This window comes from Lycium barbarum, chromosome 3 (genome assembly GCF_019175385.1).
Source record: "Lycium barbarum isolate Lr01 chromosome 3, ASM1917538v2, whole genome shotgun sequence".
Taxonomy (NCBI): Eukaryota; Viridiplantae; Streptophyta; class Magnoliopsida; order Solanales; family Solanaceae; genus Lycium; species Lycium barbarum.
Genome location: NC_083339.1, coordinates 42,978,205 through 42,989,267, shown reverse-complemented (window position 1 = coordinate 42,989,267; position 11,063 = coordinate 42,978,205).

Below are 11,063 nucleotides of genomic sequence, written 5' to 3'. Positions count from 1 at the left end.
TCTCAACGGACGAAACCACGAGGCGTAACACTGTATCAAGCATTATGTTGAGCGTCTATAGGCGATAAGAAGGATTTCTCTAGATTTCACGCGCTCCTCCAGATAATATATTTACGTGTGTCTAATTTTATTCTAATAAAACGTTTTTTTAATGACCTTTTTAGTTATGGGTGTGGTCTAGGATGAGGCCTTTTCATCCCGTAGCTGTGCACCCTCAGCCTGACTTCGTTGCTGAGGGCATGCCTTACGCGTGGTGTTACACCCCGAAAATTTTCAGACTTGTTGCCTTGTGGATAGGCTAATGTGAGCTTAAGGTAATTATGAAGTCCTTACGAGATTAAGGAAGGTAGTATATAACTTAAGGAGCACACCATAAGATTTTGAAGTCATACAAAAATGTGAAAGTTAGTTTGTTGAAGGAAGTGAAATATAAGCCGTGTTCGGAAAGGTTTTCGCTATAATTGAGCTAATGGTTATTTAGAATATCTTGAGGGGATGCTTTAGGGACTATTGTATGGTTAATGAAGTATTATGTAAGTGCCAAGAAGGTTCCACGGGGATTAGAAGTCAAACGAATCAACGAGAGAAAGTTTCGCATAACTGGGAGTTATAAGACCGCTTATACGGTCCGTATAACTCGACCCACTAAAGAAAGGGAGTTTCCATGGTGGTGCTATACGGTCCACTTATACGGACCGTATAATATTATACGGAAGTAGAAGTGGTCCGTATAAAGTCCATCGGGCAGATTTTAAGTTTTTGTATAAATAGATGGCCTTTGCTCATTTATTTCATTTTTCATCTTCCACAAGTCTTAAGAGCTCCAAACCCTTCTCCAAGCCTATTCCACCCCAATCCAAGAGAAAACAAAGATCAAGAGGAAAGAATCAAAGTGTTCATGTGTTAGAAGTCTTCCTAGGGTTAGTAGACTATAAGAGATTCTTGGATATTGAGGCTAGGGTTTTCACCCAAGTTGATTGCTGCTCCAAGGATCTTTCCATGAGGTAAAAGGTTAGTTTTCATTCTTATTTCATGTTATCATGAATGCTTAGTTGTTGAATAACTTGGTTTGAAGAAGAAAGTAGAAAATGAGGGTTAAGTGTAACTTTTATGATGTTTTTGAGTAGTAAGCTAACATGAGTCATGATTCTTAGTATAATATGGATATAATCTTGTTATGGAAGGTAGTAATAGTGATAAGGAAGCATTGTATGAAAATGTGCTAAAATGGGTGTGAGGTTGTTGGTATAAGTTGAACACAAGGATGAATTTTGGAGGCTTAATGGAATATGATTACTTGATTATGACATTGTGGCTGTGTTGTGGCTATTTGGGTGTCGTTTTGTAATCTGGTGGAAGTCGATGAAATAGGGGAAATGTTGCCCAATTTTCATTAACTCATGAATTGTTCTAGTTTGGATTTCAGAGTATCTTTAAGGCTTAACCAAGGTATGAATCCTTCGAAATGTAGATTGTTCAAGCTACGACGGTGAACGTTAAGTAGTTAAGAAGAAAAAGAGGTATGTAAGGTTAACCCTTCTGTCATTAAGGCATGGTTTCCTTTGTTATGTATATATATACATATATATATATATATATATATATATATATATATATATATATATATATATATATATATATATATATATCCTTTCATGAGTTCCATAATGTCAGCCAAATGACTCTATCTCTACGATTACCAAAGTTCATGATCCTCGATACGTTCACGATACTATTACCTCTTTTATATGATAGTTGATCCTCTAAGGATATAAGTGATGAAAACAATGATGGCAATGATGTTGATGATAATTATGGACTTTTATGTCTACGTATCTAAGTAGGTATGACCATTATGTAGCACCGAGCTTATGTGGCCGGGTATGATACCTATCGTGCGCGCACTACTGCAGTTGGGTACGGATAACACTGAGCCTTGGTAGGGCCAGGTGTGTATAATAACCAAGCCTTGTCATTGCGGGGTATGTGAAACACCGAACCTTCATGGTCGGATATGATATGGATACGAGTATGAATATGAATACGAATACGAATATATATATATGTATGTATGTACATGAGTAAGCATTAGAAATGGAAGGTCACTATGAAAGACAAGTAAGTAGATATGATGAAGGCCGCTAGAGGTATAAATGACTCTATTACATCCTGATTCTCCCATCTTATAATATATCTCATGCTATTTCTTGTGCTGTCTCTTATGCTTCTACTATGATGTTGATTATGCTTTACATACTCAGTACATTATTCGTACAGACGTCCTTTTGTTTGTGGACGCTGCGTCATGTCCGCAGGTGGACAGGGAGACAGGCTCGATCCATAGATTTCTTATTCAGGGACTACATAGAAGAGCTCTATTTCATTCGGAGCTACAACTTTTAGGTATTATTCTTTTGTGTACATACATATGGGCATGGCAGGGTCCTGTCCCGCCTATATGTTATTACCTACTCTTCTTAGAGGCTCGTAGACAGTTGTGTATGGTTAGATGTCTTGCATCCTTATCGGCGCGTATTTTGTATATCATTTTTGATAGCCTCGTCGGCTTGTGTATATGGATATGGGTATCGTTTATTGATGATGATATAAATGTGTTGTTTCCCAATGAGATTAGCACTATTGATGTATGTAAATTATGAGTAAGTCATATGGCTCAACTAGATGTGAATGAAAATGTACGTTAAGCGGTGCCCGGGTGGGTTAGCACCGAGTGCCCGTCATGGCCCTCTGGTTGGGTCGTGACAAAAGTGGTATCAGAGCAGTTCTGTCCTAGGGTGTGTCTACGAGTAGTGTCCAGTAGAGTCTTGTTTATGGGTGTGTTGCGCGCCACACTTATAAACAGGAGGATGCGGGCATTTTAGGAATGAATAACCTTCTTTCTTAATAAGATCGCGCGATAGAGCCATAATATAAGGATTTCTCTTTCCTTAACCGTGTATTACATATTTCAGAAATGCATGTAAAGAGAAAGGCTACGGCAGCCCAAAAGGGAAAGACAATGGCAGAAAAGCAGGCTGAAAGAGCACCGCCAACGGTTGGAGAGGAAGGTGAGTTCCAGAATGCGGCTCAATGTCAGTCCTCCCACTCAGTGCCTATTTCTGAGGAGCACGAGGGAGCCTCAACCCCAGCTCCAGCACCCCCAGCTCCTCCACCAGACGCTTCAGGCCAAGATGTAAAAGAGGCCATTCATTTACTTACTCAGTTGGTTGCCGCCCAGACTCAGCGGCAAGGTACTGGACAAGGTGATAGGGCTATTAGTGAAAGGGCCCGTGATTTTATTATCTTGAACCCTTCGGAATTTTTCGGGTTAAAGCCGGATGAGGACCCTCAGAACTTTATTGATGGGATGGTGACGACACTTCGATTAATGCATGCTTCAGACATTGAATCGAGAGTTAGCATCCTATAGATTGCGGGATGTTGGGGTTCATTAGTACACAATTTGGATGGCTTCACGGGGAGTCAATGCACCTCCCTCGGTATGGCAATAATTTGTGGATGCCTTCCTCCGACATTACTTACCTCCAGAGGTTCAGCGGGCTAGAGCCGACAAGTTCCTGAATCTTAGGCAAGGAAGTATAAGTGCCTTAGAGTATAGTCTCCGCTTCAATTATTTGGCTAGATATGCTTCGGCCATGGTAGTGGATATGGGTGACCGAGTGCATCGATTTGTGAGAGGCCTACGGCCACACTTGACGGATAGATGCTTGACTGTGTCCCTTCGGGACAATATGGATATTTCACGCATTCAAGCCCATGCCCAGAATTTGGAGGAAAGCCAACAAAAGCAAAGAAGTGAGTGTGAGCATGATAGAGGGTATAGCAAGAGGGCTAGATCGTCGGGTCCGATGAGTGAGTTTAGAGGCAGGAAATGACAACAGTTTTCTAGGCATTCAGGCCATCCTATGACTAGTGTGCCTCCACGGTTTACATGCCAGAGATTTGATAGATCTACTTATTCCGGGCCGAGTCAGAGTTTCAGGGATTCGGGTTCTCAGTTCAGAGGCGATTCGGGTCAGGAAAGGCCACCCGTGCCACGATGTTCCCAGTGCGGGAAGTCACATTGGGGCCAGCGTCGTCTAGGTTCAGAGGTTTGCTACGCATGCGGTCGGCCAGGCCATGTCATGCGTGATTGCCCCTCGGTTGGTGGCAGGGATAGAGTTCAGCCTTCAAGGTCGGCAGTTGGGTCTTCATCATCTATGCGCCCTATGGGGCCAGGTTCACATGCACCAGTCAGCCATAGTAGAGGGAGAGTCCCCAGTTCTAGTGGCTTTCAGCACCGTATTTATGCACTAGCTGGACGCCAGGATCTTGAGTCTTCTCCCGATCTCGTCATAGGTATATTTTCGATATTTTCCCATGATGTATATGTTTTGATAGATCCGGGCTCCACATTATCATATGTTACTCCATATGTTGCGGGTCGATCAAACCTTTTGAGGTTTCTACATCCGTTGGTGAACCGATAATAGCTAGTTGAGTGTATAGAAATTGTGTAATTGTGATTTGTGACCATCGTACTATGGTTGATTTACATGAGTTAAAAATGGTGGACTTTGACGTTATCATGGGCATAGATTGGTTGGCTTCTTGCTATGCCAATGTTGATTGTAGAATGAAAATAGTTCGCTTCCAGTTTTCGGGAGAACCAGTTTTAGAATAGAAAGGAAATACCGCGTCCCCGAAAGGTAGGTTTATTTCCTATATAAAGGCAAGGAAAATGATCACGAAAGGTTGTATTTACCATCTAGTTCGGGTTCAAGATGTAGAAGCTGAATCGCCAACTCTTCAGTCTGTCCCCGTGGTGAATGAGTTTTCGGATGTATTCCCGGAAGAGATTCTACGCCTCCCTCCAGAGCGGGAGATTGATTTCGCTATTGATGTGCTACCAGATACCAAGCCCATATCTATTCCTCCCTATAGGATGGCTCCCGTAGAGTTGAAAGAGTTGAAGGAGCAATTAAAGGACCTGCTTGAAAAAGGTTTTATTAGGCCTAGTTCTTCCTTGTGGGCAGCACCGGTGTTGTTTGTCCGAAAGAAAGATGGCTCCTTGTGAATGTGCATTGACTATTGGCAGTTAAATGAGGTGATGATCAAGAACAAATATCTGCTCCCAAGGATTGATGACTTATTTGACTAATTAAAGGGTGCCAAATGGTTTTCAAAGATAGAATTAAGATCCGGGTATCATCAAGTACGAGTTAGGGAGAAAGATATTCCTAAGACAGCTTTCAGAACCAGATACGGCCATTTCGAGTTCCGGGTAATGTCATTTGGGCTAACTAATGCACCGGCAGTATTCATGGATTTGATGAACCAGGTGTTCAGGCCTTTCCTAGATTTATTTGTGATTGTGTTCATCGATGATATCCTAGTATATTCTAAGTCCGAGGCAGAACATGCAGATCATTTGCGTACTATTCTTAGAGTTCTTTAAACTTGAGAGTTATTTGCCAAATTTTCTAAGTGTGAGTTTTGGTTGAACTCGGTGACCTTTTTGGGGCATATTATCTCAGCCGATGGTATTCGGCTAGATACCTAGAGGCCGTGAAGACTTGGCCAAGGCCCACAATCCCATGGAGGTTCATAGTTTTCTGGGCTTAGCAGGTTATTACGGGAGATTTGTAGAAGGTTTTTCTTCTATTTTTGCACCGCTCACGAAGCTGACCCAGAAATCAGCTAGGTTTCAATGGACAGATGCTTGTGAACGTAGTTTCCAAGAGGTAAAGGATAGATTAACTTCTACCCCAGTCCGGACACTTCCAGAGGGATTGGAAGGTTATGTTGTCTATTGTGATGCTTCAGGCGTTGGGTTGGGCTGTGTGTTGATGCAATATGGTAAGGTGATTGCATATGCTTCAAGGCAGTAAAAAAAACATGAGAAAAATTATCCGACCCATGATCTTGAATTGGCTGCAGTGATTCATGCATTCAAGATGTGGAGACATTATTTGTATGGCGTCCACGTTGATATTTATACAGATCATAAGAGCCTTCAATATATCTTCAAGCAGAGAGAATTGAATTTACGGCAACGGCGGTGGTTAGAATTGTTGAAAGACTATGATGTTAACATCCTATATCATCCCGGGAAGGCAAATGTGCTATTAGCCGTAGATCCATGGGAAGTTTATGCGATGTTTAGCCAGAGAAAAGAGAGATAGCTCGTGAGCTCCAGCGGTTAGCTAGCCTGAGAGTTCGAGCAGTGGACTCAGGGAGTATGGGAGCTATCATTCAAAATTCAGCGGTCTCGTCGCTAGTAGTGGAAGTGAAAGAGAGACAATACGAAGATCCCATGCTAATTCATTATAGAAATACACTCCCTCAGAAGGAGAAGTCATCATTTGATATTTCTGGAGATGGAGTTCTCCGATGCCGAGGCAGGTTATGTGTTCCTGATGTTGCAGGATTACGCCACCAATTATTGAGAGAAGCCCATTGTTCCCATTATTCCATTCACCCCGGAGCAACGAAGATGTATCATGATCTTAAATCTATATATTGGTAGAATGGAATGAAGAAGGACATAGCGGAATTCGTAGCTCAATGTCCTAACTGTCAGCAAGTGAAAATTGAGCACCAAAAGCCGGGTGGATTGTTACAAGCTATAGAAATTCCAACTTGAAAATGGGAAGTAATTAACATGGACTTCATTACAGGCTTACCCCGTTCTCGACATAAGTATGACTCTATATGGGTGATTGTGGATAGACTCACGAAGTCAGCTCATTTCTTATTGGTCAGAACTACATATGTAGCAGAAGATTATGCAAAGCTTTATGTTAAAGAGGTAGTGCGACTTCACGGTGTTCCAGTATCTATTATATCCGATAGAGGGACTCAGTTTGCAGCCAATTTTTGGAAATCTTTTCAAGAAGGTTTGGGGACTCAAGTGAGTCTTAGCACAGCATTTCACCCACAGATTGATGGACAAGCTAAACGCACCATTCAGACCCTTGAGGATATTCTACGGGCATGCGTATTAGATTTTGGAGGTAATTGGGATGATCACTTACCACTTATTGAATTTGCTTATAATAATAGCTATCATTCTAGCATCCAGATGGCCCCGTATGAGGCTTTATATGTGCGAAAGTGTAGATCTCCAATTGGGTGGTTCGAAGTAGGAGAGACCAAATTGATAGGGCCGGACTTGGTCCAGCAAGCTATTGAGAAAGTCAAGCTTATACATGATAGATTATTAAAAGCTCAGAGTCGTCAGAAATCCTATGCAGATAATCGTCGAAGAGACTTAGAGTTCCAAGTGAAAGATTAGGTATTTTTAAAGGTGTCGCCAATGAAGGGCGTCATAAGATTTGGCAAGAAGGGCAAGCTTAGTCCCCGGTACATTGGACCTTATGATATTATACGCAAGGTAGGCCAGGTGGCTTACGAATTAGATCTACCTTCTGACTTGGAGTCAGTTCACCCAGTTTTCCATGTATCGATGCTTCATAAGTGCATTAGAGATTCTTCTAAAATTGTACCAATAGACGATGTCCAAGTTACTAAACAATTGTCTTATGAAGAAGTCCCCATTTCCATTTTAGACAGGCAAGTACGGAAACTCAGAACCAAAGAAGTAGCTTCAGTAAAAGTTTTATGGAGAAATAATAATAGAGAGGAAATGACTTGGGAAGCCGAAGAAGACATGAAGTTCAGGTACCCGCATCTATTTCCACCCCCAGAGGAGACCCAGGCAGAGACGCCATTATCCTCAGGTATGTAGTGTTTTTCTTGATGATTTCTTGGTCGTGTGTGGCCACGGTTATTGATGTTGTTGTTGTAGCCCTCTGAGGCGATGTATTTTAGTTGCTGTGCAGGATGGTAATGCCATATTATAGGGGAAACTCTGACGAAATTTTTATAGAATCCCCAAGAACCTAACATTCGAGGACGAATGTTCCTAAGGGGGGAAGAATGTTACACCTCAGAAATTTTCGGACTTGTTGCCTTGTGGATAGGATAATGTGAGCTTAAGGTAATTATGAAATCCTTACGAGATTAAGGAAGTTAGTAGATAACTTAAGAAGCATACCATAAGATTTTGAAGTCATACGAAAATGTGAAAGTTAGTTTGTTGAAGGAAGTGAAATATAAGCCGCGTTCGGAAAGGTTTTCGCTATAATTGAGCTAATGGTTATTTACAATATCTTGAGGCGCTGTTTTAGGTCCTATTGTATGGTTAATGAAGTATTATGTAAGTGCCAAGAAGGTTCCACAAGGATTAGAAGTCGAACGAATCAACGAGAGAAAGTTTCGCATAACTGGGAGTTATAAGACCGCTTATACGGTCTGTATAAGGGGGTCCGTCTAACTCGACCCATTATAGAAAGGGAGTTTCCATGCTGGTGTTATACGGTCCACTTATACGGACTGTATAACATTATACGAACCGTATAAGTGGTCCGTATAAAGTCCATCGGGCTGATTTTAAGTTTTTGTATAAATAGATGGCCTTTGCTCATTTATTTCATTTTTCATCTTCCACAAGTCTTAAGAGCTCCAAAAATTTCTCCAAGCCTATTCCACCCCAATCCAAGAGAAAACAAAGATCAATAGGTAAGAATCAAAGTGTTCATGTGTTAGAAGTCTTCCTAGGGTTAGTAGACTACAAGAGATTCTTGGATATTGAGGCTAGGGTTTTCACCCAAGTTGATAGCTACTCCAAGGATATTTCCTATGAGGTAAAAGGTTAGATTACATTCTTATTTCATGTTATCATGAATGCTTAGTTGTTGAATAACTTGGGTTGAAGAAGAAAGTAGAAAATGAGGGTTAAGTGTAACTTTTACGATGTTTTTGAGTAGTAAGCTAACCTGAGTCATGATTCTTAGTATAATATGGATATAATATTGTTATGGAAGGTAGTAATAGTGATAAGGAAGCATTGTATGAAAATGTGCTAAAATGGGTGTGAGGTTGTTGGTATAAGTTGAACACAAGGATGAATTTTGGAGGCTTAATGGAATGTAATTACTTGATTATGATATTGTGGGTGTGTTATGGTTATTTGGGAGTTGTTTTGTAATATGGTGGAAGTTGATGAAATAGGGGAAAGGCGGCCCAATTTTCGTTAACTCATGAATTGTTCTAGTTTGGATTTAAGAGTATCTTTAAGGCTTAACCAAGGTATGAATCCTTTTAAATGTAGATTGTTCAAGCTACGACGGTGAACGTTAAGTAGTTAAGAAGACAAAGAGGTATGTAAGGTTAACCCTTCTGTCATCAAGGCATGGTTTCCTTTGCTATGTATATATATATATATATATATATATATATATATATATATATATATATCCTTTCATGAGTTACATAATGTCTGCCAAATGACTCTCTCTCTACAATTACCAAAGTTCATGATTCTCGATACGTTCACGATACTATTACCTCCTTTATATGATAGTTGATCCTCTAAGGTTAGAAGTGACGAAAACAATGATGGCAATGATGTTGATGATATTTATGGACTTTTATGTATACGTATCTAAGTAGGTATAACCATTATGTAACACCGAGCTTATGTGACCGGGTATGATACCTATCGCGCGCACACCACTACAGTTGGGTATAGATAACACTGAGCCTTGGTAGGGCCAGGTATGTATAATCACCGAACCTTGTCATGGCCGGGTATGTGAAACACCGAACCTTCATGGTCGGGTATGATATGGATACGAGTATGAATATGAATACGAATATATGTATGTATGTATGTATGTATGTATGTATGTACATGAGTAAGCATTAGAAATGGCAGGTCCCTATGAAAGACAAGTAAGTAGATATGATGAAGGCCGCTAGAGGTACAAATGACTCTATTACCTCCTGATTCTCCCATCTTATACTATATCTTATGTTATTTCTTGTGTTGTCTCTTATGCTTCTACTATGATGTTGATTATGCTTTACATACTCATTACATTATTCGTACTGACGTCCTTTTGTTTGTGGACGCTGCGTCATGCCCACAAGTGGACAGGGAGACAGGCTCGATCCATAGATTTCTTATTCAGGGACTACATACAGGAGCTCCATTTCATCCGTAGCTATAGCTTTTGGGTATTATTCTTTTGTGTACATACATATGGGCATGGCGGGGTCCTGTCCCGCCTATACGTTGTTACCTACTCTTCTTAGAGGCCGGTAGATAGTTGTGTATGGTTAGATGTCTTGTAGTCTTGTCGGCGCATATTTTGTATATCATTTTTGATAGCCTCGTCGGCTTGTGTATATGGATATGGGCATCGTTTATTGATGATGATATAAATATGTTGTTGCCCAATGAGATTAGCACTAATGATGTATGTAAATTATGAGTAAGCCATGTGGCTCACCTAGATGTGAATGAAAATGTACGTTAAGAGCTGCCCGGGTGGGTTAGCACCAGGTGCCCGTTATGGCCCTCTGGTTGGGTCGTGACACGCAGAGATTGACGGGAGGTGTAATCTGAGATGTGGATACGCACTACAGACTTCTTCTATTCAGGGATCAGTTAGATCATATGACGGTGGACATGGTAAGTTTTTTTTATTTTACATTATTATCTTATTTTTTACTATTTTTGTCTTTTATTGTTTACTTATTATTTTTTTATAGTTTTTTATATGGAGGCCGTATGATCAGATTTTGAATCCGTTGCCGGCGTTTTGTAGGGCTGGTGAGCCCATGTGGAGGTCGTGGTGTCCGTTGATACACATGGATATCGTTGAGGATCATGCGCCCCACCGCGTCTTACAACTGCTCGGGCATGTACAGGATAGACCTGAGCCGATTCTTTAGGAGCACGACCACTATACGCGGGACGAGCGTGCGACCATCACTTCTACATACCTGGCCTTTATACAGGAGCAGATCCAGCATTGGGATCATAGGATGGGGACGCTAGCGGTGGTCGGACATACGAATTCGATCGTATAGTACATGGAGTGGTACCAGCAGATCACACGCAGCTTGATTGGTAACCCCAAGACGCGTCATCCAGATGGCCGAGGATATGCAGCATTCGCGGGGCAGTATGAAGCGTTGGTAAGTTTACCCCA